General features: G+C 35.8%; 1 long non-coding RNA gene across 1 annotated transcript; it reads right to left on the bottom strand.

Annotated features, from left to right (window-relative positions):
* Positions 1-3,492: 3,492 nt before the first annotated feature.
* On the bottom strand, positions 3,493-7,112 carry LOC113320317. Its single transcript, XR_003346032.1, has 2 exons — positions 6,820-7,112; positions 3,493-3,776 (listed from the first exon to the last, which is right to left on the bottom strand). It is a non-coding gene; the product is annotated as an uncharacterized LOC113320317 (long non-coding RNA).
* Between the last annotated feature and the right edge of the window lie 330 nt (positions 7,113-7,442).

Here is a 7,442-nt window from a genome sequence, read left to right as displayed (position 1 = left end):
GGTCCATTTGAGTATAATGTTCACCCTTAGTTTGGGGGTAATGATGACTCTAGTGATCGTCATGTATCCCTAATTGAAGTCCCTAACTTGGGACTCGAGCTTTGTGCATCTAAGATACTACTTGAGTTTCTTCAAACTCTGCTACCCGATCCTCCAGATACTGTCCATGAAGAAACCCAATTCTTAGAGGCATGTCATTCGGTTGAACCTGTTTTCCTAGACACTTATATAGATCCCAAAGAGACACCCCAGATAAATCTAGTTTCCTTGATGAAAGCCCTAGATCGAGTTATGCTCCGTCGGCTCATTTTTTTAATCCAAGATGGTAGTCTTTCTTTTGTGTCTGCTCTATTTGGTTCTGAGGACCCGCAACTATTTTGGATATTGGTATATGACTTTGGAAGGTGACAATCCTTTTTGAGGTATTTGATGTCCAGCTAAAGACTTTAAATTTAACATTTTCTGGGAGGCACCCACGCTCATGCATACGGGAATATCCTTCCTTATTTCTTTTTCCATCCATCAAGTGGTAACATTGGTCCTTGTTCATGCTTTTAATTTCATCTTTAGAACATTGAGGACAATGTTAGATTTAAGTATGGAGGTATGGGAGAAACTTTTTAGTTGCAATAAATAAACTCCACAGCCTAGAAATTTATGTTTATTAAGGATGGCACTAACCAATCTAAGTGGATGGGAACATCTTGGTTGTAGGAGTTGAGGAACCAATATGATTAGATGTTTCAATAGTCTATTCATAAAAGCACAGAGCTCAGGTGTTAGAATGAAAAAAATCATGGTAGTTTCGCCATATCTCGTTGAATCCTAATCCTTCTGTTTTTATTTTTTAAGTGACTTGGTGGGCCACACGATTCAAGTTGTTACCGTTGCTAGGGTGAAATAGGGTGATTGAGATTTCTAAAAATAAAATAAAAATAAAAATTGAGACCAGACCATCAGACCAACCGGAATAAATTCAAATAAAGTCGACAACTGGTGCCCTTGTATATGCCAATTGTGTTGACCTAGAGTTAGGTTTATCGACCACTGGTCCCCTTGTATATGCCAGTTGTGTTGATATTAGTCAGACTGATATCTTAGTCCATTAGGATAGGTTCATCTTGGCAGAGGCCTTCAGACAGATATGGGAAACACCGTTCACTTTAAACATCTATTTTTTCTCTTTATCCATCTTCTCGATCTTTTCATGTGATTGGTTGACTCCGGTTATGATGTCTAGAAACTATCTGAGTAGAGCTCTGTCACTTATATATGAATTTTAGTATGCTGAGTGCAAACTCGTGTACAACAATTGAAATTTCGCATCAGGGTACTTCCTCCTGTAGTCAATGAGAGTATGCCAACCAAGGAGATTCTTTAGTGCTTTCCAAGGTTCTGCATAGATAGCTAGGGTTTGGAGTAATGGTTTGGTGGGTACACCTCTGGTAAACCCTCCCGAGACTATATCTCGATCACTAGGGCCACCTAGTTTTCTATATTAGATTTGCTCGAGGACTAGCAAATAATAAGTTTGGGGGAATTTGATAGACACATTTTTGTGTCTAATTTGTCCTCAATGTTCTGTATTGTTGGTACTCGATTTCGTACTTATTATGGTATTTTATGTGTTTGTAGGTATTTTTGGGAAATAAACATTTTTGGAAAATTCGGCTCGAAAAGTTGATTTTGGACCCGGAGGAAACGTGTTATTCGAACTCTCACCTTTGGGTAAGGGGCACCTCAATTACTAAGGGGTACCCAAAGTACTATGGGCACCCAAGCAGCTGGTTAAGGGGAACCTTCATCCCCTTCGTTTGAAACTGAATTTTGGCGGGAAAAAGAGTTCTTTGACTGGAAGAATTAGGGTTAACTCTTTGGACGTGATTTCATGAGACTCAACAAATGGAATTTTATGGGCTGACTTGATTGATCAAAACAGGCTAGTTTTGGGTATCCGCGTCCATTGAATTTGGCTAGTTAACTCGTGTTGAAGAAAACATGGGCGTACTGTATGAGAGAATATTCTCCATTAAACTCGAGAAGATTTGGGATATTTTTCTCGCTACAATTAGTTGATACCAGCCTGTTTAAACGAAACAGAGATGGTAAGAGATTTAATTTCGAGAAAATATTCTTGTGGTGTGATTTGAAAGAAAACAGAGCGCGTTTGGTCTTCAAGATATTCCCGAGATATCTATCTCGTCTTTAGAAAGATTGCATGCATTATTAGCATGCTGGATCATTGTTTGATGATCTGGAAGCATGTTTGGAGCATGTAAACACTGGTTGACAGCGTGAGAAGAGAGGAAAGGGAAGAAAATATTCCCAAAAAGATATTATTTACTGTCGAGCAATGGGAGAATGATTGGCAGTTATGGCGTGATATTTCGATGCTGTTGGGTTATAAATAGTTGTTGGGATATCAGAGAGAGGGTACGGGGAGTTTGGAGAAGAACAGTGCGTAAATCAGAGCTGCAGAGAAATCTTTTCTGCTGCTGTATAAGCTGAAGAACACGAAGAACATAGACCCACAGAGGCAGTCGTTTGGCTACAATAACAACGACAGTTAGTTTCTATCGTTCCCTGTAACAGTTCGGTTTGTAACACTTATAACTGTTACAAAGCCGGTTTTAATTGATATCTCTCCCATTTCATCATTTGTACACCACCTTTGAGCAATAAAAATGAATTTTGAGCGTGTTTTCCTAATGATGAGCTAAACCCAATCCTTGGGGCAACGGAGGAAGCCATTCTTTCAAGAATTATGTGGTAATATTTATTTCGTAAATTTATGCAATATTTTTATATGATTAATTGCATTGATAAAAAATAAATTAAATGATTCTTATTAATCAAATGTGTTTTCTCTTGATGATGCACGCTTAGTTTTAGACTCTTGATGCGTTATACTTGCGACTAACATTTGATATTTTGGGAATCTGATTTTGGCAATTCTTTTGAATCGAATCAATTGTTTAAATTGCATGATATAAATTAATTTAGAACCACATAAGTATTGATCAATGGTGAAATCCTAGCTCCAGCATCTCCATAATTTTCACAACATATCAACATTTATTTGCTTTATTTTCTTTACTTTAAAATTAAGTCTAAAATCTATTGCTTTCACAAGTCTCAACGAACCTACTACTACAACTCAATTGAAAATCACATCAGGAGCTGCAGAGTATATACATAAAATATGGATCAAGGAAGATCAATACTGCCGAGACAAGGATTCATTCTATTTTCCATAACTATTTGAACAATGACATACAATAGACATAATCCTCGTAAACAAAAGTTCATCCTATCTTCCATCAATATTTGCATAATGACATAATAGACTTAAAACTTTTGTAATGTCAAAAGTTCATTCATTCTTTTATCAATACTTGCATATCGACATGTGAAATACTTAACTTTTGACAAAGTATGGGACAATCATAGTTCACGGACGCAAACACAAATATCCCATAACACATTGCAATATATAAAACCATAAAGATTAAATACTGGAAAAATCATCTTCCAAATAACTTAGAATTTAAATAAATAAATCGTAAAACATTGATGATGAAAATCGTCTGGTCATAGCTATGTGTAATCACAATAATTGCTATTCCAAACTCGAATAATCCTACTCAAAAACAAGAATAAATTCTGTTAGAGCATACCTCGGTTGAACCCACCAAGCGTTGGTGTGACGGACCAGAGAATTTTCGCTCTGACTCTCTGATACGCAAGTTAAGTAAAAAAAAAATTCATTCATAATCCTGCACACGGTAGAAGTCTTATTAGTCACAAGTTTACAATTCTACGAGCATATGTCCCATACCATAATACTCATAAAATTCTACAAGAGTTACAATTTTCAAAAATAAGAGTCGGCCAGTTGCCAAAATAAGAGATGGCCATTTGCCGAAAATTAACAGACGACCAGTTGCCAAATTCCACAGACGGCCAATTTACAAAATTCACATACGGTCAGTTGCCTAAATTCACAGACGGCCAATTGCCAAAAATTAATAGACGACCAGTTGCCAAAATCCACAGACGGCCAATTGTCAAAATCCACAGACGACCAATTGCCAAAATCCAAAGACGGACAGTTGCAAAAATTCACAGACGACCAATTTCCAAGAATTAACAGACGGCCAGTTGCCAAAATCCACAGACGGCCAATTGCCAAAAATTAACAGACGAACAGTTGCCAAAATTCAAGGTAGTTCTGGTTACTAGCCATCACTGGCCAGTTGCGAATGATATATACTTGCCAAGGTTACAATCATCTTTGAATAGATGGTATGAACTGTAAAGCAGTAACCAAGACTTTCAAACGATGTGAGCAACCTTGTAGAGTTGTGCTGAACTGCATAACGGCTGCCTACGTACCCTCTCCGTTGCTCGAAGGGATCAAGCACGACCGTAGTTCGTCATTTTTTTTTAGATAGTATGAACTATGCATAGCGATAGCAACTATCTCTTATCAAACATCAAGTAAACTTATTCCACTTGCAGTATTCATAATGAATTACGAATAAAGACTACTCTGACTAAGCCAAAGATGCCAGTGACATTCATCTATCTTATTTGTGTAGGAAAAACATTTAGAAACAATTGAAACAACGATAGAATAGTCCATACCAAATTAACAAGTCACATGGGATTCTTATACTACTTACTCTAAGTAAATGAACCAAATATGGGTACACCATGAATAACAAAAAGACTTCCTCACATAGTTTAGATACTGCCTAACGTGTTAGGGAACTTATGGCATGATCTCAGGGTCCCTAAAATAGGCTGAGGAACACATGAACATTAACCACTGAAAAACTCATAATCCCGTTCGGCTATCGCTGTCACCACATATCTACCGCTCAGACTATCAATCAAACTCTATCATGCTTCATCAATGACAATTGAAAATGTATTCTTGTGAAACCATGTCAATAATATGCCTTTTAAGACAACAAATAGACTACCACTTGACCTCACAGTCATTACAATAATCTCGCATTACAACATCAATCATTCAAAACTCGTATGAATCAAGTGGAACCTTGATACACGACAATAAAAAGCAAGAAAAGTATCTAAATAGGAAATCCATATGTACTCTCTTACGAGATACGAAACAGCTCAAGCTATACTTGTAGTAGTCAAACTCTGTATTTCATTTTCAGAAGTATTATTTAAGTAACATTTATAAATACCCAAAATAAAGGGGAAAGCTTACCTAGCTAAAGTGGACTAACTTGAATATCCATAGAACATCTCATGAAAATATGACAGTAATTTAATGTCATACTCACAATAGCTATAACTATACATTTAGTACTAAAATGTGAGATATATTATTGAATTGAACAATAACATAATACACCTACTTTACTTGAATGCAGCAAATAGGGTAAAAATGACAGTTCCGTTCTCTGTTGCCTCTACTCGTCGGATATCAAATCTATCTACTCGTCGGGTAGTAAAGTTATTCCCATCAGGCAAATGGTGAACATGTTCTAGGTTTGATGATAGAAAAGCAAACCCATGTTAAAACTATATTAATAACATCTGCGACACATTACTTACCAAGGAATAGGTACGCGCATACATACTTAAGCAACATAGTCAAAAATTTGGATATTAGATCATCCATAAGCCCACTTTAATGGACTGAATCACTACCTATTGTACTTCAAAAATTAGCTGAGCACGTGAGTGGCATAGGCGCTCATACACAACAGTCCTAATTCAAATATCGTTAGAGCATGAGATATATATATTGAAATGTAAAATACCCCTGTAAATAGATTTGAGGAAGGCCACAAGTTTTATAAGAACCTTAATCTCATTTTGCCGCAGATTCAAACCAATTCAACTAAACACAATTACAGTAGTCTCAGTTTATCCAATATTTCCAGTAGCTAATGTTACCCGATCGTGTTGAAATTCTTACAGTATCCTTGAAACTTAGGGAACAACATGATATACAAAAATCAGAACATTCCAACGGTTCATTAAAGAGATATTCATATCACAACGTGACACTTTCAGTATTAACATATAAAAATCCAGTCACGAATCTCCACACCTTTGGGTAGTTACAATGATCAGATTTCCGTGAAATTTTTACAGTATCTTACCTGTAATGTTCTTAACAACTCATCAAAGTTTCAGCTTTATCCAATAAATGGATATGGAAAAAAACTACAAACAATTACGAACCCCGATTCTGAATTCAGAACAAAACAATCCTAGTTACTGTTAGGGATTTTGGTTCTCAACCACGTCTGATCATCCCCAAATTTTTACCATATCATCATGACATAATAAAGAACAATATGCTGAAATATTATCACATTCCAACGGTTGAAAGTTAAGATATGGTCATAATGAACACATGCATTCTAGGGTTTCTTATAAAATTGTATACAATATATTCAAACACCATTGTTCATGAAAAGTACTAAAAATTACTACCATCAAATCAGCATTGGAACAGTTCATGATGATTGTAAGAAGATATCCAAATCAACAAATTACCAAAACATCATGAGTTATACCAAAAACCCCAATTTACAACCAATAGCCCTAATCCACAAATAGTATCTCAAATCAAATATCATGTGAAGCAATTTCATGAATTTTTATGACAAAACATAATTTAGGTTAAACCACACAAACCCATATAGATAATTTTACATGATTTGAAGTTCACCAACAGATTGAACAATCCATATAAGAACCCTAATTCTCGGTTTTTTCTTTAAGGGTAAAATCAAATCTAAATTATCATTAATCAACTTTAGAACAAACCTATTGAGTAAAAGTCTCCTTAAATTTTCTTATAATCATCTCCATGACTTGATATAAAAAACCCCTTTTGCTGATCCCTCTTCTATTCCTAGCCTCACCATCTCTCAAACATTTTGTTTAAGAAAAAGAAGAATGAAAACCGTCAAAGAGAAAGTGGAGATTAAAGAAGAGAAAGTTTCACCTTCTTCCTGCAAGTCTACCTTGCAATCTACTTTTATTTTTTCATGAAGAAGAGAAAATGAAGAATTTTTTTTTTTCCTTCTTGCTTCCCCTCTATTCTTCCGTAACCCCTCCCCTTGATAGAGATTTCAGCCTCAGATAAGTGAGGAGATGAAGTGTTAGTACCCCACCACCGTGCACAACACGTGCACTAGATGCAAGCCTTCTACTTTGACATGTGCTAAGGAATTCTAGTGTTAAGATAGAACATACTCTTTGTTATTTAAGCACTGCCAATTACTATAAAGGCAACCAAAAACCCAAAATTGTTAAAGAAACCAAATAATTTCTTTTTAAGCATTCTAAGCACAAAGTTCAGTAAATAGGTTCCCTAAACCCGAGAAAGAAGGCACAGAATGCTACAATTGGTATGTCAAGTTTGGTTGTCATATTTTAGTGAATCA

Source organism: Papaver somniferum, chromosome 11, assembly GCF_003573695.1.
Source record: "Papaver somniferum cultivar HN1 chromosome 11, ASM357369v1, whole genome shotgun sequence".
NCBI lineage: Eukaryota > Viridiplantae > Streptophyta > Magnoliopsida > Ranunculales > Papaveraceae > Papaver > Papaver somniferum.
This window is presented reverse-complemented; position numbering and strand designations above follow the sequence as displayed.